The sequence below is a fragment of the Pseudonaja textilis genome, chromosome 3 (assembly GCF_049901715.1).
Source record: "Pseudonaja textilis isolate UNSWEBS1 chromosome 3, rPseTex1.2, whole genome shotgun sequence".
Classification (NCBI taxonomy): domain Eukaryota; kingdom Metazoa; phylum Chordata; class Lepidosauria; order Squamata; family Elapidae; genus Pseudonaja; species Pseudonaja textilis.
The window spans coordinates 148,666,622-148,688,092 of record NC_141992.1 but is presented as its reverse complement, the minus strand read 5'-3'; positions in this window follow the sequence as shown (position 1 = coordinate 148,688,092).

Sequence of the window (21,471 nt, the reverse complement as noted above, 5' to 3'; positions counted from 1 at the left end):
TAGGGCAAACACAGCTATTCATTTGCCACGTTTCTTATATTCAAAATAGATTACTTCAATAATCAATACAATGCAAAAATGAAAATAGTAAATAAAATTACACAACAGACCTGTTAGATCAATACACAGCATTTCAAAAATAAATACAAAACTGAACAATTTTATCATTCAACATTTGAAGCAAGCATTAAATCAGCCTTCTCCAACTTGGTATTCTCCAACATACTGAAATTGTAGTATTCTAACAGCTTATTCTGGGAATTCTGAGAAGCATATCTAGGGATTATAAAGAAAGAGAAAGTTGCAATAAACCTAATGGAAAAGCTGGTAGAACTGGAGGACCAGAAATGGGTTCTTTCCAAGATACTAGCTTTGCCGCTTTTAATCTGCTTAGCAACAAGCATTCAGGCATAGGACAGAGAGAAACTTTAGTCTTCTGACAAGGTGAGAAGTGGAGTGGAATTTGGTTTGTTATCATATTTATAACTTCTCACAGTGTTTAATTCTCATCCCACCACCTTTTTGAAATTGGTTCTTCATCATTAGAAATAATTCCTTTGCTTGGTTAGATGCAATTGTTGGAAAAGCCCCAAACCTGTAATTATTCCAAGGTGAAAAAATTAAGATATTTTCTTCCAGGCACTGCAGCTTGCAGTTTTGCTAAACACAGAAATTGTAGCCATCCAAAAACAGCAGGGACTGGCTTTGTGAATCCCAATTCATGAAGTCTGATAATATAAATTGATAAAGGGATAATAATTGGAATCATGAAGTCTGATAATATAAATTGATAAAGGGATAATAATTGGAATCAATTGGAATTCATCATTGAACTTGGTTAAGAAGTATTGAAGGACACGGTTGCTTTGAGCAACATCCATTTTTAACATGATGATAAATGTTTAATTATTTCTTAAAAAGTAGGTTGTATTGAAAAGTGTGGCAACTTTTATTCTTGAAAAATTGTTCTTCAGGCTATAACAGTTTAACTCTTTATTCTAATTGCAAGAAAGAAAAGAAACCAATGGGATTTCCTTAAAAGCCTATCCTACAATCCACACATCCAGGGTGGGATTCAAATTTTTTAACAACCGGTTCTGTGGGTGTGGCTTAATTGGTGGATGTGGCGTGGTGGTCATGTTATTGGCTGGGTGTGGCCAACTCAATATCACTCACATCAAGGCACGCATCTCCTCTCCTGGCCTCTCATGACTGTGGGGATTCTGCAACAGTCATAAGTGTGAAAAATGGTCATAAGTCACTTTTTTTCAGTGCCATTGTAACTTTGAATGGTTACTCCACACAAGCAAAGTACCAGCAAAGGAAGGGAAAAAAAACTCCAGAGAAGTTCCTGAGACAGGAAGTCTAGTCCTGCCAAGAATGTAATAAGGGTTAACTGAGAGGCAGTTTCTGTAAGCAACACCAGAATGTTTCCTTCCTGCCTTCCTTACAGGATTAGGCCAGTAATTTCTTCCAACAACTGGTTCTCTGAACTGCTTAGAATGTTAACAACTGGTTCTAGCAAATAGGTGCGAACTGGTAGAATCCCACCCCTGCACACATCTACACCCACCCACAAACACACCCACAAACACACAAAGAAGCAAACACTAATTAGGCCTGTTTTCCATACTGACCAACTTGATGTTTCCAGGAAGCTCTTAAGCTGCTCCTTGCTGTTGCTTCCTGCATTTGGCATTCTGTAGCATAGCTGAATATGGAGGTTTTGTCCATCCATCATTTTCAGTAACTTTTGATAGATCTTTCCCCCTATGGATTTTTTCTAATTTTCTAAAGGCCATCACATTTTCTGCTATTAAGTTTCATAAATTAGTTATGCAGTGTGCTCTACATTCTGTAAACTGAGACCATTTGTTTTAAGCAGTACTTGGGTACAGATCAGGTAGACTAAAATTAGTCATGTTTAATTTCATGATATTTTCAGAAGAACTGAAACAAGTTCGGCTTAGTACTTTCTTCTGAATGGAGAAAACCTCCAGTCCTTGAAATCAAAACTAAGTGTGTTTAATAAAGAATATGAGGTAATTTTTATTACAAAATTAAACAAGCCAATTCTTCTCATTGTAAATGATTAAATATTTATTTATTAATCAAATTTATAGAGCTGTCAATCTCTTCAAGAGAGCTGTTTCTTTTCTTCAACATCTTGACAGTCAGTGAACTGGTTGTGGCAATAATGTTCATTTTCATTCCAATATAAATAGATATATATCATTTCAGCATGTAAAGTATCATGTAGTAATTTTGCTGCTAAGCATAAAATGCTAGCATAAAAAACTACTGAGTTTAAACTCCAGAGGGTTCTAAGGCTTGGATTATTGTTAGTTTCTTGATGTCATCCCAGTTAATGAGTGACAACTGTTTGCTTTTATAGTTACTCCCTAGTTTACCTGTGAATGACATACATTGGTTTGTTTACACAGGAACTTCATTTTAAAATGGAATATTGCAAAATGTACACGAAGGGATACATCTTGACCAGATGTCACCAGAAATGGTACATATCTTTGGTATTTGTCAGGTAAATGCTAATATCTAAGGCAGAAAATGGTTATTAATTGATGAAATCAGAAAGAATCAGTGCTTCTTTAAAGTTCCCATTTTCTCAAAGTATGAAAGAACAATTTTCCTTTTGAGTTTTTATAGGAATCCTGTACAGAAAGCATCACAAAAGGGAAGGACTAATATAGGACTTGCTTAACCTATAAAAGAGCTCAGCTTTTTCTAATTTTGGTGTTGTTCACATATGAAGACTTCTTCATATTCTTGTAAATCCTCTGAGTAGTATGAACATTTCTGAGCACATCGGGAAAGGGCTGGGAAAGACTGAAAAATAAAAGTAAACCCTGATTCATTTATTATTTAAGATTCTTGTGCATTAAATGAGTTAGGTTTATTTTCTTTTTATCATGCAGAGAATGCTGACAACTTCCTTTTGCTAATGAACCAATGATTCAAAAATGGAGCTGTTGCAAAGACCAATAGAAGAGGGAGAAAAGCAGAAGTTTCCTTTTCCAATCTTTTATTTTACTCTGATTATATTTAGTAGATGGCTTTATTTGCTTTGCCTACGATCTTGCAAGGAAACTTGGCAGTTGCATATGTTATTTGTATTCCTGCACTTAGTTTTGGGGTACCCAAGTGATGTCCTTGTTTCCTATTACAGCCTGCAGTCTTCTTGGTCTCTTATGATTCAAATAAATTCAAATTCAAAGGGAATCCTCCTCAGGAAAATCCTTCCATTCCACTTTTTTTCAGTGTAAAAAGTAAGAGCGGGGGGGAATCGAAATGGCCAATTCAATGAATCCCACAGGTAGCCATTGGTATTCATAGCCACCTTAGTCAGTAATATCTTAAATTAGTTTGTCTTAATGCTATGACATGTGCCATTCAGTTGTTTTAAATTACTTGCCAGAGGATATTCTGTATTTCTTTTTACCTGCTCTTATTCAGTTTGATGAAAGAAAATTAGAAAGGTCAAATGAGGAGGAAAAATTCTTAAGACTGGAGTGTGGTGTTTTTGCATTTATTTAGATATAATTTGGCCAAGGGATGTGCACATGCATGTGTCATAATTTGCAGTGTCTAGTCACTTTTCCAGCACTAACTCCCTAGCTTTTTGTTTCTTAATTAAATCACAAGGAAAAACATACTGAAGGCATTTCTCCCATTCTGGAGAAGGCACAGAGGGTGCTATTATCATAGTTAAGGAGAAAGACTTCCTCTAATAAATTGTTGGAAAATTCCTTCTTCCTCTAGAATTGTGTGGATAAAATTCTGCACCCTTCTTCCCATTTTAAATTTGGTAGAGAGTGCTCAACCATAGTTTCAAATGTGGGAAGGCTACTCATTGGATTAAAACCAGAGAATCTGTTCTCACAGAAAACATTGAGATAGAAAAATGAAAACTCTTCTGCTTCTCCTTAATGAGACAACAATACTGGATAAAGAGATGGTAATTATTTCTGCTAAACTGTTATTATTTATAGTTATAATTTATAAATCTGCCAATTTCAATGTATAAAGATTAAAACCATTATCACAATTTACCAAATCAACTACCTGAGAATACAATCTAATTTATATCCTCATAAAGAATAATATTCATCATTGTGCATCCCTTCTGTTTCAATGAAGTTTGTGTTTACATTATTTATTTTATCAAATGTTCAAGCTGACTCTAAACATTTACAAAAAGAACAATAGAAAATATAAAGGTGCAAAACCTAAACAGAGGACTCCAAAGAAGCCACAACAACTAGAAACTAAACACCACACAAAGAGTTCCATCACCCACTCTGACCCAGACCATGGAGTTGGTGGGGGGACACAAATTTCCAGGAGGCTGTTATTTCAGGGGGCAGGGACTATGGTAGAGAAGGCTCAGAAAATGACACTGTTTAATTGATGGGATTCATAACATGCTAACTCTATGAGAATGTGTGGAGCTACCTGAATTTAATTCTTTATTTTGTATTCAGTGCGGAGGATCAGTTGGACTGAGGGCCCATTGGCAACTCCCTGATCACCTAGAATTCCATTTACATAGTTTTTCCTTCTCTTTTAGGCACGGTAAGAGGAAAAATTAAAAGAGAGCCAGACAGATGCAAGGCTAATTGTTCAGACTCTTCACTGATACCTCCTCTCCTATCAAAACAAGAGTGACATTTCCCCCCCCCCCTCTCCCAGCCCACTCACAAACATTTTCTTCCTTCCAGAGCAGGGATTGCCTGCAAAGCTCGGATGCTTAGGAGGCTTTACCAATGATTTTAAAAGATGATAAAGGAATCTCAGGTTTTCCCTCCTTCCTTCTGGCAAAATTTAAACCAAGCAATTTGAAGCTTAACTGACATTTGACGGTATTTTCTTCTGTGAAAGCATTTATCCAGAGATAAGCCCTGGATTTTACCAGTCTACTCTGGAACAGTTTTGGAGCATTTTACATATTGTTAATCATAAGGAGAAAAAATGTACTTGAGGTTTCATAGAATAGAAAGGAAGTGATGCATCAAAGTTTTCTGGGGGAAGAACTATACCATATTATATCTATCCTGATCATATAAGAAAATCCTGTTTTAACTAAAGATACATCATGGTAAAGATAATGGATTCTTATCTTAGTTACTTATGCTTTGCGAGTCACCCTTCCTTTCTGAAGACATACATTTTTCTTATTATCTGTTCTCATTCTGTTACATTTTCCCTGATTCCTTCTTGTTCAGGCACATTCACCCCTCATATAGTTGCTATAACTTTTGACAGACCAGATTACTATTAATTCCCATGATCCCAACACTGTTGAAATAGTCAAAGAGTAATTGGCTCTTTTGGTAGCTGTACCACATTGCTAGTTAATGCTTAATCTGCAGTCAATCAGAATCCAGATCACAAATGCTGCTATTAAAAAGGTACCATCTATTAAGTACCCATTAATCTCTGTGCCCTCCCTACTGTGTCCAACCTCTTCCTTGCTCTTGATTATGGAAGCATTTCAGAAGGGGCCCTCCCTTATTTTCTGGAAACTAAAAAGAGAAGAGGGAAAATACTTTCAGTCATGCAATATTCTGTTAATAACCTTAACCCATTGTGGGTAACTTTACAATAACTACAGTGCTGGGCTTCTGGGTGTGCTTTTTATCTGAAATATCTCAAAGGACTAATAAGAACAGAAATAATTTTAATTGCTCATGTTTGTCTGTTTTCTGATTATGTTGTTCTTTAAAATTCTCCCCCCCCACCCCCACTAGTGTAAAGCCTCATAAACATAATTTTACTACTGCTCTTTTCTACTCCTTTCCTTGGGTAAAAGACAGATTTGCTTCCTGTTTCTACTGTTATTTTAACTATTGTTCCACATTGATTTTTCTACCCTTGGTCAAACTTAACGTTGCAATATTTTGCATTTGAAGGTCAATCCTTAGCCCTAATGACACAATGATAGTGATGTCTGGGGAATTCTTGAAGTTGAAGTCTAGGTATCTGGATTAGGACTACCAAATCTGGGCCACAACAGGCCAGATTACCCTTAGCTAACTGGAGGTGGGAGGGAAAGTGATACAGATGGAGGGAGGGAGGGAGGGAGAGAGAGAGAGAGAGAGAGAGAGAGAGAGAGAGAGAGAGAGAGAGAGATCTTTAACTCTTTTTTGCCATTCAGTCATCTGGATTTCACCATAATACTCTCCTTTTTGCTGCATCCTCTGATAAAGCCATTTTTCATCCATTATTTCTTGTGCATTGAAATCAAGCATGGACGCATGCAGAGTAGCCAAAGACACAGAATTTTGGCTCCTAATAAGGAGCCTCAGTGATAGCTAGTGCTAGCATTAATTCATACAGAAATTTATCTGGCCGTGCTATCAGCCATGTATTAACAAAGTAAAATATGATTTATCCTCTAAAATCAGTTGCAATTTGAGATAGAGTTTGCTCCTTTTGGGTTGTTTTTCTATCAGTCTTATAAAGTCAATGCAGTAATCTGAAAAACATTTAAAAGCACACCCCCAATTAACATGCATGCAGTGATTGTGTGACAGAAGGCACATTTTCTGAAGGTGTGTTTGTGATAACAACTTACAGAGCCTAAAGTTACTTTCTATCACTTCCATCATTTATTTTTAGTATAAAATGTTACCATGCTTACACTAGTCATCGTGAAATGACTCAGAAAGTTAAAATATTAAAAATGCGACAAGATAATTCCTTATCACATTCTAAATGTGGATGGTGTTGTCCTACCTTTAAAATAAAATGTGAAAGTCTCTACTGCCACTTCACATAAAATATGGGTGACATCAGGTAATTTAGTTCATAAAATATTTCATCAGCCAGCAAGCAGGAAGAGAGGGAAGGGTTGGGATTCGTGGTAGGTGAAAAGATAGCAACCAAATGCATTCACTCTCAATAACTTGTCTCTGTTTGGTACATAAACCAGACCTATAAAATCTGCAATGCCAAGTCGTTTATCTTTCCAGCCCTGATCCTTATGCACATATTAGCATCTTTCCTGTTGCTATGAAAGTAGCTCAGCTGTATATGAATGGACCGATTTATTTTTGAATACAAGGATTCTCCTGCACAATCCAAGGGTGCATTAAAGTTTTAAAACAGGGGAATCTATTTATTGCAATGCTTTCTCTGCCCTTTAGAACTGGGATCAGTTTTCAGACCCTTAAGTGTAATCATACAATTCATTTCGAGGGATTGTTTTTCATGTAGCATGGTAGCAACGAAGGAGTAAATTGTAAACATTTATCATCTAAGCAGCACATTTATTGATTTCCCATAGGAAGCACTTTGGGAACTTAGTGATAGATGTTGGTTCCGATGGAAAGTGAAAGGTTATAACAGTTCACTGATTATGGATCATCTGCTAGTGCTCAAGTGAAAGTTACCCATTTATTGCATTTTAAATGAATACTGGAGACCCTAAACACAGTGGGCCAAATCTTTGAACATGACAAGACTATGGTGAATAGGACATTCAGCCTGTTGATTATAAAAGTAAATGCACCTCATCATTTATGAAGATGTTCACTATTGATGACAGAAAACCACATGCATACATTTCATAATCTAATCATAACAAGTGATGATGCTAAAAACAGTGGTTCTTAACACTACAATGTCAAAATGATAAAATATGTCTGTAATGTCATGACATTAGCTTCGCCCTTTTATACTGTTATGTGAAATCACATACAATTATGTAAGGGGTGACATTATCTTCCCATGTTTAATAAATTGCTTGTTTTTCCAAAAATGCATATGGTTATCCCATGGTAAATTATTCAGCCTCTTACTTCACAATTTCAAACAGATATTACTTGCTGCCTGATAAATTAATTCTAGGCTTTTATGCCGCTCCATGAAAAGACAAAACAAACTTCATCAATCATATTTAACCCTTACATGGTATGAACAGGAATAACAGCAGGCTAATAATATTATGACAACACTTCATATATCTTTGAAACACTGGTCTTTACTACCCTCTGAGGGAAATTCTATGGAATATTTATTTCTGTCTTCATGTTTCACATACTTCCAAGAAAGGAAGCAAGCATTAACTGGCAGAAGTGCTAGGGCTAAATTGATTTACAAATCAATTTTGTTTTCAGTTTAGAAATGCTAACTATGTTAAATAAAATAATGTATTTGATCCACATTCTTTGGTTTACAGCAAAATAATAATTGTAATAATCTGTCCTATAGATTGAGAAAGAATTAAGATTAAGTCTAAGAGACATCAAATGAAGAATAGAAAAGACACATGGCAAGGCAAAATGTTACATGGCCACAATATTAAATGGAGATTCTCAATCATAAGAGCCATGGTGGTGCAGTAGTTGGAATGCAGTACTGAAGGCTACTTATTTGTATTTATTTTATTTGGTTTGTCAATTTCTTACAAGCTAATATGTATAAGTAAAAACATAGTTATGAATACATGGATACATATAAGAAGAATAAAAGAAAATAGGACAGGGATAGCAGGCACATTGGTGCACTTATGTATGCCCCCTACAGACCTCTTAGGAAAGGGGTGAGGTCAATAGTAGACAGTCTAATGTTAAAGTTTTGGGGGTTTGGGGAAGAAACCACAGAATCAGGTAGAGTATTCCAGGCATTGACTACTCTGTTGTTGAATTACTTCTGAAGTTTGGCAGTTCAATTCTCACCAGCTCAAGGTTGACTCAGCCTTCTATTGTTCTGAGATCAGTAAAACAAGGATCTAGATTATTGGGGGCAATATGCTGACTCTGTAAACTGTAAACTGTAAACTTCAGAATTGTAAAAGCTTCTTGGATGAGAAGCAAAACATCTTCAAGGAAAAGCAAAGAAAGTCCAGCTGCCTGTTGAAAAACCATTTACATGGCCACTACACACACACACACAAAAATAGCAGGCAAAGCAGATAACAAGAACTGCAAATGGCTAAGAATAGGAAAGTTGGAGAAAGAGGCGGAAGGGCTAATTCTGTACAAAACTAAGCCTTAAAAACAAATGCATACAAAGCCAGGATTGAGAAGACAGCAACAGACAGCAAATGCTGCCTCTGCAAAGAAGCTAAAGAAAAGGTGGGCTGCCTAGTTAGCTGTTACAATAAGATTGCCCAGATGACTGCAGACAACAGCATGACAAAGAAGCAACAATTGTGCACTGGAGTATCTGCAAAAAATACCATTTCTCTGCAAACAAGAATTGGTGAAATCACAATATAGACAAAGCAATAGAATATAAAGAAGCTAAAGTGCTCTGGGACTACTGAATTCAAACAGAAAAGCATCTGTCACAATACACACCAGACACAACAATTGTTGACAATTGGAAAAACAAAAAAAGACTGGATAGTGAATGTGACAGTACCTGGAGACAACAGAATAGAAAGAAAGAACTGGAAAAAATCACAAAATACCAAGTCCTGCTGACTGGCTAAACATGATTGACAACACAACCACCACCACCACCAATAATAATAATAATTTAAATTAAAGCCAAATAAAGGAAGTAAAATGGATGGTTAAAATTAACCATTAAAAGCAATATATAAAAAACTGTAGATAAAGTTCTTCTACATGGAAATCATTCCAAAACATTGGAGTGGCAGCAGAGAAGATTTGATCTGGGCTGCTACTAGATGAGTTCTTGGCAACTACAGACAAACCTTGGTTAGCAAGGAGAGTCATACAGAGTGAGGCATTCTCTCAAATAGCTGGACCTAAGCCATGTAGGGCTTTAAAGTTAATGATCATTACTTTGGATTTTGCTTTGAAACAAATTGGCAGCTGGTACAATGCTTTTAGCACTGATATAATAAGGTTTCTTCCAGGACCAAACTAGCTGCAAACAAAAATTTTCATGTCAATATCTGCTGGAAAATTAGTCTGGGCAATTTCTTGTTTAGTTTGCCCCTGGCACACTTCCAGTCAATCCCTATACCCAGATCAGAGGAATCAGATACACTCAGTTCAGCAGGGCTAACAAAAATAAATATGGCTGGATGTTTATGTATTAAACAATGGCAATATACAAAGCAGATAGCTGCCCAGATAAACTCTTATTTATTATTCATTGCAAGAGCTATTTTATGCTAGGGAATGTAGAGATTTGGATCTTTGAAGCTTAGATGATTTGACCTGAATTTTACTAGGTTTGGTCATGTATTATTCCAAATTCTGGATCATGTTCATCAATTCTGATTTCTGTACAATAATCCCTAGCCAATAGTAGCACGTAGCTTGAACACACAGACACCGAGATGGACATAGACAATTTATGATCATTCCAAACCAAACAAGATAAAAGTTAAATTGAAATCAGTTAACAGTATAGCAAACAGTTCACAAAGGTTGCTTGAATATTATCTCACACCAGATTTCCCCATGCAGTCATATTTTCTCCTGCAACATTATGTGTAAAAGAGTCACTTTTATCTGAAACAGATAGTAAAACATTAAGTTGTTTGACTTGACCTGGAAAATACAATAGCATACGTTGTGTGCTACTTTCTTTAGAAAGTACAGTAGATTAGAAAGTGAGTAATATTTTCTATTATTTGCAACCCATAAGGTAGAGATGCATCCCTTTTAAATGATGTTTTGAAAGCTGCCTTGTAGGGCAACTAAGGAAAACATCAGATTTTGTAAATGCTTTTTAATGCTTCAGAAAAGAGAAGAGAGAAAAAAAAACTTTAGGCAGATATCCTTGGAAACCATTCTTGACGTTCCTCCATTTATGAGCCTAATTCTTTTTGATGGCTTATGTACATGATTTACTGCCTTAGTACCACTTTATCCTGTTTGTAGCTCGAAGAAAGAAGGATGCTGAGATTTGACAAAGGATCCAAAAGAGTCCAAGAGAAAAGGATATAACTTGCTTGCAAACAAAAGCTATTAGAGAGTATTTGAGAAACCAACTCATTATGAAGAATGCATTTTTCAACCTGTAGTTGATAATACCTAGGCAAGCTTTTGTTTCTTCTATTTGAAAGCCAGCCATCAAGCACAAGGCAGTTGTAAAACTACTCTAACGACTGAGCTTGATCAAATCCAACTGTTCTACAGTTGGATTTTATCTGAAATACTTTTATGGTTGCAAGTTCCAGCTTATGAACCCTTAAGTCCAGAAAAATTTCAGAAGTGTTGCTGAGCTTCTTTGAATTACCACTACATGTTTCATTTTAACTTTCAACAGTGGAATGGAATATCTCTTTAAGGAATTTGAAACTTTTACCTGCCCTATTTTGTGTCTGTCAATAAGCTAATTATGTAAGTCAGATAAGCCAATAATGCAACCATTACCTTGTCTTTTGATAACTTATTTATAAGATACTCTCGCCTACAGTACCACGCAAGACTGTTCAAGGCCCTTCTAAGGTCAGTTTGAATATGTTACAAGCATCACATTATCACCATACAAAAGGACTGTATATTTTGTATTCATCAGCCTGGGCAGGCAGTGGTGCATGATTTCTAGAGTCTTAGCTAAATTGTTAATACTGAAATTAAGAAGTAGAAGATCCCAAACGCAGTTGTGTTTGACAACTTTTTGGTAGAGAGGCAGGTAATATTCTTACTGGATTGTATCTGACTCTCAAGTTGGTGTTCATATGGAACTTATTAATAAAGAGACAATCTCTTGTTTATCACAGATTGAATCAAAGACATTTTTGAAGTCAGCAAAACCAATAGATTGGGGCACTTTCAATTTATTAGAATATATTATAAGAATATATTATAGCTAAGCGTTGAAGAACTATTCCATTATCTTTTGTGAAACCTAGCCTGTTCTTCACATTCATTTTAATTTCAATCAGATAGTTTCACCAAAAATATTTGGTGCACAATTTAAATATGATTATGCTTAACAAGCTAATTGGTCTGTAATTGATCTCTGTCCTCCGTTTCAAATACAGAAATGACAGCATAAAAGTTCCTAGGGATCAGTACTGTCCTCTCTGTAAAGATGAAGACGGACCCCAAAACAGGTGCCTTTTAATCCACATTTACCTTGGTTAATCCAGGTATAATGTAATCATTGCTTGAATCTTCTCTGTGTCTGGTTGTTTAATTATTTTTTGCCTTTTGGTCTCAGAAACTGAAACTGGAAGCCATTATTCAGGGAAAGTATTTTCGGAAAGGGCCATTGTTATATATCTGCCTGTTATAGAGAGCTTGAAAAGAGGCTTCTTCAATGTGTAGAGGGCCGGCCATGTCTACTTATGCTAGAAGGACTGGTCCGGCTGCCAGATGAGAGATGATTTTTTTCTGATTAACCAACTAATTAGTTGTTGCTATGTCAGCTTTAATACTTCAACAAAACAAAACAAAATGACACAGAATTATACTCTTTTCTAGTCAACTATTGCTGCAAGTTTAGCAGCAGAAGATCAAGTTGATAGAATTCATAAGACATTATAGAGATTTGCTACCATATACTTCTGATCAAATCAGTTCTTAGTGTGAAGATTTTATGATGAGCTATGGGCCAATTTGGTAAGAGTTAGCATTCTTTTATGCTTTGAACAAGATTGAAAAATATATTTTTACCTGCTTCTAGTTGTGTTAGTGAGATGCAACAAGACTAAAATTCAAATCTGTTTTGAAAAACCCATAAAGGCTGTGTAGCAGGATTCATTCTATTAATATTCCTTCAAAAGGAGGATAAAAGGGCAAGCAATGAAACTAATCTGATGACATCTTAACATAATTCGGCAAATTATTTATTTTCATCAGACCTCAGAATCCAAGACCCCAAAGCATTTACTAGATGATGTTGTTAAATTCATATCTTCAATCTGATATCATTCCAGTTTACCAGATTAAGATAAAAGGAAAAAACACAAGCTTTAGGACCAAAGTCAGTTTTCTATTTTTCAGTTTCAATTAAATCCAGAAGAGAATTACATCTGAATCACAAAACTGAGTTACATCTCAATGGCTGAATATATTGTTTCTTAATGTAATTCAATTTTTGATGCCATATACTTTATTTTTTTTTAAATTTCCTTTAACTAATCGAAGTTTGGAAAGATGGATGGTGAGAAAGCTAATATGAAGTGGTACAGTAGAATTAAAATTTAAAATTAGCATCACTCAGCTAAGCAGTTGACCATTATCCCACAAGGGAATTCTTTGCATGTTTATTCTGAAATATTTTTAACTCTTTTTTAGAATGAAGCCAACAATCAAAGCCTTACCTAATATTGACACTGTGCTGAATTGAAATTTTATGCTGAATTGGATGTTAAAATGATGGCATCATTAAAGCGCTAGAAGCATGTACTGTATATTTGCATATACTATTTAGTGAAAATGGTATTATAATTGCTTTCACCAACCATCTTTTCCTACCTCATTTGATATTGACTATCTGAGGATAGCTATTAATAGTTTCATGGTTGTGTCTAATGGTCATAGACATTTTGTGGTGATATGTCAGAAACAGATTCATTTTATTTATTTATTTTTGTCAATTGTTTACAAGATAATAGGTATAAGTAAAAACATAGCTATGAATACATGGATACATATAAGAAAAATAAAAGAAATAAAAGAAACAATAGGACAGAGATGGTAGGCAGTTGGTACGCTTATGCAAGCCCCCTACAGACCTCTTAGGAAAGGGGTGAGGTCAATAGTAGACAGTCTAAGGTTAAAGTTTTTGGGGTTTGGGGAAGAAACCACAGTCAGGTAGAGTATTCCAGACATTGACCACTCTGTTGCTGAAGTTGTATTTCCTGCAATCAAGTTTGGTGCGATTAACCTTGAGTTTGTATCTATTGTTTGCTCTTGTGTTGTTATGGTTGAAGCTGAAGTATTCATTGGCAGGTAGGACATTGCAATGTATGATTTTATATACTATACTTAGATCAGACTGCAGGTGGCATAGTTCTAGATTTTCTAGGTCTAGAATTTCGAGTCTAGTGGCATGAAATAAGTAGAGGAGTGGAGAACTCTTCTTGTGAAATATTTCTGGACTTTCTCAACTGTGTTAATATCAGATACTGTCAGGCTTCAAAGAGTTGACCGGTTTATCTCCTGAAGTGAATCCCGACACATTGTCTTGATTGGGGAATGAAAGTCCAATCCTGCCATTTACAATATATCAACTTGATCGGAAAACATCTCTTACTTTTGAAGATCCCATCCCAGTTCGACTTAACTTATATCAGCATGAACACGCAACAAGGATGGGGTGGGAGAAGGTTTATCACTTCAACTCCTCTCATTATCAGAAACGAAACACAAACAATCATTGGGGAAGTTATGGCACAACCTGGGAATTGAAACCACATTCTGTTTGGTAATTAGTAGCATTCAGAATTGCGGGGTGGAGGTGTATAGGGCTAATGGGGAGGGCGGGTGTTAATTAGCTGCATAGGGTGGGGCTGCATGATAAATTGCACTGGGAGACAAATAATCTCAGCACTGACTTTATCCGGTATATCCGTTGTTGCCTTGTTTGAAGGAAAATGAGCAAAAATAAACATACCTATTCACAATGAATCATGTGAGTAATATAGTTTATTGCTAGATTTCCTAGTTGTACAAACGAATGCTTACAGATACATAATGTGGATTCATCTACATTTGCACTCTGAGTTCTCTTAAGAGGATCTATTACTTTTCTGACACTGCAATTAAAGTGATTTTTTTAAAGGTGAGAACTTTTAATGCTGATTTCATGGACATATCCATGAAATGACCTTGGTAACAGTATGATAGTGCTTTGCCATTATCTTTGTCTAGACAAAGGATATATTTTGACTTCTCACCCTAGCCTACGTATTGGTATTACTTGATTTTCTTTCATCAAAGTAGTAATAGGGCCTGGCCCTTCTCAGCTTCTAATCCAAAACATGATCAGTCAGATACTGAATTTTACACAGGTAAATAGTAACAGTCTGATTTTATTTGTATTTACTTAGGTATTATCTCCTGACTTCAGTAGGACTTATTGGGTATCCTTAGGCTTATGCAAAGGAATTTAGAGCGGTTCAGTTTCTTGCTGATTTCATATTTTTATGAAAGATAGACAAAATTCAAGTACTAATACATCTATTAGCTTATAACTGTCTCCATCAGTACATTTTTATATGAACTTTTTGCTTCAGCAAGCTCAGTCAAAATCACATCAAAATCAATCAACCTGCACACAAACAAGATCCTGTAACTTCCCAAGAAACTATTCGGCATTGTGTTAGAATTTTCCAGTATTCAGATCTATTAAATAAAAATAACTGTGTCTGCATTTTCCTTTTATTTGCAGTTCTGTAACTAGTGAATATATTTTGTATTCTGCTTACAAATCAACCCTCATTCTTAGGGATTCTTGAGTATTCAGCTTTCTGCAAAGAACCAATTTCTTCTAAATTCTTTTTGCCTCTTTACTTTTTTAAAGGGAAAAAGGTAATAACAAAGGCAGAGTTGCCAATCATGATTAACTTACTTATTAAAAATAAAAGTAAAAACAATTCAAAACATATTCAACCAATTATTCAGGATATACATAGATTCTTTAAATTAAGATATACATAGATTCTTTAAATTTCTAAACTATCAAATTATTGTTTCTGCTGTTCTAAAATTTATGAGATACTTATGCTCATCTAGATTGTGTTACAGTCCTTACCGCACAACAGCATGTTGTCTAGGGAGAGGACAGCATTATCTATGCAAAATAGCAATTTTTTGATTTTGTTAGATGATTAGCCATCCCACCAAAATTATGTAATGTGCATATCTAATTAGCATTTTTCCACTTCTTCATTCAGATAATTAATAACAATATTGGAGAGTTCAGAGCCCAGAGCTAAAACCTCTATCTTTCTGAATACCTGTCTTTGAATACGTACTGTCAGTTTGATAAGGAATTATAGATGAGTACTTGATTGAGTATGCTTTTTGAGCCAACTATATAGCAATCTAATTACCATGTTATTCACCCTACACTTTGCACTAATATTAATTAAAACCAATCAGTTAATATGCCATGGATTCTTTATCAAATGATTTGCAGAATTCATACATTGCATCTACAATCTATGAAAGATGTTACAGAAAATGAGGCAAGGCTAATCTGGCAAGCTTTGTCCTTGAGTGTAAGTGGTAGTTGTTACTTAGTGGTCTCAGCTGATTTTTCCAATTACTCTTTTTAAAGAAATTGAAATGCTGCATTGAGTTGTACTGAATAAAAGTAAGTTGAAACTCACTCACTCACTCACTCACTCACTCACTCACCCCTCCTATATTGATTGCAGACTGGTGGTTCCCCTGGATTCTTCGTTTCCTCCTTACTAAAAATAGGGATGATATTTACCATTTTCCATTGTCCTGCATTTTATCAAGATTTCTCAAAGATAAGGTCTAAAAATTCAGCTAGACTATCAGAAAGTTATTTTAATATTCTAAAATGCAATTAATAGAGCCTTTAGATTTAGACTCTTTTGAGGTAAATGGGTATTCTCTAACATATTTCTACAATCTCAAGTCAGTCCAAACCTTTTCATCTTTTATTTTCCACTGTCTAGTGAAGTATGTATGCTCAATTTGTTTAGTTGCATTTCTCTGCCTTTTTTGAGTTATCTATTACCATTTTATCATCAACTGTGAACAGCTGTACACTGAATTATTTACTTTTTGTTTTGCACATATTGGAAAGATCTCCCTTTGCTTTACAGCAATTGACAATCTCAATTCCTTTAGTTTATCTGACATTATTTCTACAGTTTCAGGAAGCCTGTCCAAATTCTACCTCTTATACATGTCCTTCCCCGCCACACCTTGTTAAACTTTTTGTGTAGTCATTTGACTTCTGCTGCTGTTTTTCTTTGTTTTGTCACAATAATTTGCTTGCAATATTTCTTTAAAAAAAAAAATCTGCTGAATCTGATTCTCCCATGCAGGGTTTATTTGCAGGGGGTGGGGGTGGGGGGGAGGTTTTTCAGAAGTGGTTTGCCATCGCTTCCTACCTAAGACTAAGAAAAAGTGACTGGCCCAAGGTCATCTAGCTGGCTTTGTGACTAAGGAAGGACTAGAATTTCTTCACCCATGGAACCATATTTATTTGTGGGTCCATGCATTTGACGTGGTCCCTTTTCCCTAAATTTCTGATATTATCAGTTCTTTTCTTTACTAAGACTTTTTTGGGGGTGTCTTTTGCAAATGGAGAAATTATTGCTATTGTGAAAATATTTTATTTGTTAAGTTTGTTTTATTTAAAATTGCTATGGACGGTTTCCTACTCTATATTAATTGCAGTTTTCAGTTCAGTGTAGATTTTGTACCAAATCATAATTTCAGATTTCCACAGAGTTCAGCTGTTGAATGGGCAGTATAAAAGCCGGGCAAAGCTTTAAACTAATAAGTATATTTCTCACTCACCAGTTTTGGAATTAGAACTTGCAACATTCCTGGTTGGAGAAGACTGATATCATTCTAAATGAGTATACTGATGATGTCAAGAATTAAGAAAAAAAAGTTGTTCTGATATAAATATCTGATATTTTTATTTCTCAGGGCCTTCTGTTGGATTCAGGGGTGGGATTCTACCAGTTCATACCTATTCGCTAGAATCGCTTGTTAACATTCTAAGCAGTTCGGAAAACCAGTTGTTAGAAGAAATTACTGGCCTAATCCTGTAGGGAAGGCAGGAAGGAAACATTCTGGTGTTGCTTACAGAAACTGCCTCTCCGTTAACCCTTATTACATTCTTGGCAGGACTAGACTTTCTGTCTCAGGAACGTCTCTGGAGTTTTTTTCCCCTCCTTTGCTGGTACTTTGCTTGTGTGGAGTGACCTTTCAAAGTTACAATGGCACTGAAAAAAAGTGACTTATGACCATTTTTCACACTTAGAACTGTTGCAGCATCTCCACAGTCATGAGAGGCCATGCGAGGAGATGCATGCCTCGATGTGAGTGATATTGAGTTGGCCACGCCCAGCCAATAACATGACCACCAAGTCATGTCCACACAGTCACATTTCCACCAAGTCATGCCCACCAATAAGCCACACTCACAGAACTGGTTGTTAAAAAGTTTGAATCCCACCCCTGGTTGAATTCATAGAAGTTTTGCCATTGCTGGGTTCTAGTTATCAACATCTGTATATTGCTACATACAGCCAGACCAATGGGACTCCAAAACTTTCCATATCATCCTGACTATTATCCCTGACACTTTCAGGCCTTGTGCTAGCACAACTGTCTTTCAAGGCCAGAAGTGATCCTTTCCCCTTTTGCTGACTCCATTGGCTGGCTCACTCTATTACAGTGGTGGCTAACCTTTTTAGGCTCCTGCGCCAAAAATTGTGCACACGCTTGCGAATGCACGCTCATGTGCCAGCATCCAGAAGGCAATGCCCCTTGCACATATGCACACAATCCTCCCCCCTGCTGCCCCCTTACCTACACTGCACATCCCAGTTGATTTTTGGCCCATTCGAGGCCATTTTCAGCCTCTCAGAGGCTTGAGGAAAGCTTCTGCAGGTTTTGCAGGCTGAAAAATGGGACTTTCAGTATTTGTGGAAATAAAGGAAGTGATGAAACAGGCCTATTTTTTGGCCTGCAAAGGCTTTCCTTAAGCCTCTGGGAGGCTGAAAAAGGCCTCAAACAGTCTGAAAATCAGCTGTGAGGCATGCGCATAAGCAGTGAGGTAAGTTTGCCAGTGGCTCACACGCCAGCACAAATGGCTCTGAGTGCCACCTGTGGCATGCATGCCATAGGTTCGCCATTATGGCTCTAGTAGAATTACAGCTATGACAGGCCCCTAAAATTCATATGCCACAATGTTTTTAATTTTCAATAACTCCCCGTCCAAGTACTCAGCCTGATTAGTAATTTGATTTTGTTGCTTTGTTCATCCTGCCATCCTATCTGTTTTGCTGTCTTTTAAGAAATCTACTTTTGTAGACCTTGAGATTCTTCTTAGCACGCTGATGCTTTTCTTCTCTTCCTCAAGGTCCCACTTTGCTGCATGCCTTTAACTCAGCTCCTGTGGTAGCTATGAATAAATATTAGAGCTTAGAAAACTACATTTATAACAGGAACTGCAGAACATAAAACAGCCTCATGAGTGTTGTTGCTATAATTATTTTTTAATTATTGTACATCTTAAACACTTTCAATAGAGTAGAAGCTAAACACCAAAGGAAGTTCATGCGGGATAAGTGAATTCAATCACCAGAATAATGTCTCTGTTTTAGCAGATGCTGTCATTGCAAACACAGTACAAAGCCATACCATTTTAGTCTGAGGACCGCATTGTATCATAGCCAAGTGGTACTGAATTACTTAGAAATTTGAAATGCCTTTCATTCAATATCTTAAAGTCTTTAATAGCAAAAACAAAACAAAACAAAAAAATAATGTGCTGCAGTTCCTGTTATAAATGTAGTCTTCTAAGCTCTCATATTTGAAGAATCTGAAGAATTTGAGACATATAAAACAATAAACAAATCATGGTATAAGGTAACAAGAAGGGTATTGTGGAAGAAAATCTGCAATCAAAAAGAGTCCCTTTTTGATTATCAACAAATATATTTGGTGCTATATGCATCTTATTGTCTGATTCAAGAGTATCCATAGGTTAATTGGCAGCTGTGATTCTAGGAACCTGCCTCTTGTTTATGTGTAAAACATGCAAAAAAAGCCTTTGACTGTATGGTTACAGCTGCCATATTAATCCCTCTATCCCATCCCCATGTAGATACCATTCATAAAAATGCTTTACTTATTTTCCTTGACACCAATATAATATTTTTATCATAAATATTTCCATCTTCATTTTGTAGAACATTTATTCCTAATAAAAAGGGATATTCCAGGGAGAGATATTCTAGAAGAGATATTGGATGGGTTGAGATATTTTGTATTTAAATATGAACATTAAATATTTAATCTTTTTTATTTTTTGTTATCTCAAGAAGGATTGTATGTAGAAGCTTGGCAAAATACTTAAAAGCTCACTATATTTCAATAATCGGAAATAAACCTGGAGAATTGAACCAATGGTAAAGTTCCTAATTTTTAAAGAAATGAATAGAAGGGTGAAGTACAGAAGAGTTAGTGTCTATATTCTATGACACCATCCAATTAAAGAATGCAAAATCAAGCTGCTGAAGTAGTACTCAATTAATATTATGTACCAATGTATATTTAGTTTGTTAAAGACCCATTAATTGATAATCTGCTGCAATTAGCCCTTAAGTATGTAATTAATATTCTAGTAAATGCTCATTTACCATTATTTTACATTCACTACTAATGAATAGATATTTAATTGAAATCTGCTTCTTTTAAACTTGAATAACAAATAAGCTTTCCTATTTTCTATGATTATCTTCTGCTGTTTTCTTTCTTTAGGCTATTTTCATTTCAAGTTGCAAAGTTGTTAACCTCCTCGTGGTTCATTCAGCTAAACAGAAAATAATCAGTTTTCCAGCTCATTCGGACTGGTATGCTGGGATTATAAATTTACCAAAGAACACAACTGCAAAATATTTCCTCCCATGCAAGGATCTCTAAAATATAGTCAGAATTATAATTTTAACTTCTTGTTTGCCTCTCTTTTAGTAACTGCAGATGTACATGTTGAGGGTAAATGAGGTAGAGAAAATGGAACAACACATGAGTATGGTAATAATACTGCCTTATGGGGGGAAACCTTTAACATTGATTCTCTATGTTTGAGCTTTTGCTATCTGATAAGCAGCCAATGATAGCATGTAGTTCAGCAGACATGAGTAGAAAGAAAGATAAACAGGTTTTGGATGCAGCCAATGATAGCATGTAGTTCAGCAGACATGAGTAGAAAGAAAGATAAACAGGTTTTGGATGTGAACAGTGGAGAACTGGAATTTACATTTAATTTTTCTTTGGGTAGGTTGAGAAAACTTTTGATTAAAAACACGGTAGTACAAGAGTTTGGGGATGATGAATAATTTAAGTGACTCCAATGTCAAATCTATATATTTGAGAGTAACTCATGTTTGAAAATTGTTAATCTATGCAACTGGGGCTGATTTAAATATTTCAGAATCTGTGGACATAATGTAATAGTAAAGATTTTGGATTAATGAAGATTAGAGAATCTAGGTTTCTTTTAAAACAGCACACAAACTGTATTTATGTTTGCTTTGTTTCATTTAAAATATACTGTCTGCCTTTTCACCCATGTTGTTCATATCCATGCATTTTTAACAGGTGCTGTTTCATTAAACTTATCTGTTAATTTTCAGATAAAGACAATAAGGGCAGATTGGAAAAATGTATGCCTGCGTGTCTGTGTCTGTGTCTCCCTCTCTGTGTGTTCTGCCATTCAGTTATGTCCAATTTTCACAGCCTGCCTGGACAGCCTGTGGTTTTCTTGACAAGGTTTTTCAGAAGTGGTTTGTTATTGTCCCCTTTCTAGAGCTGAGACAAAGTGACTGGCTGAAAGTTACCCAGCTAA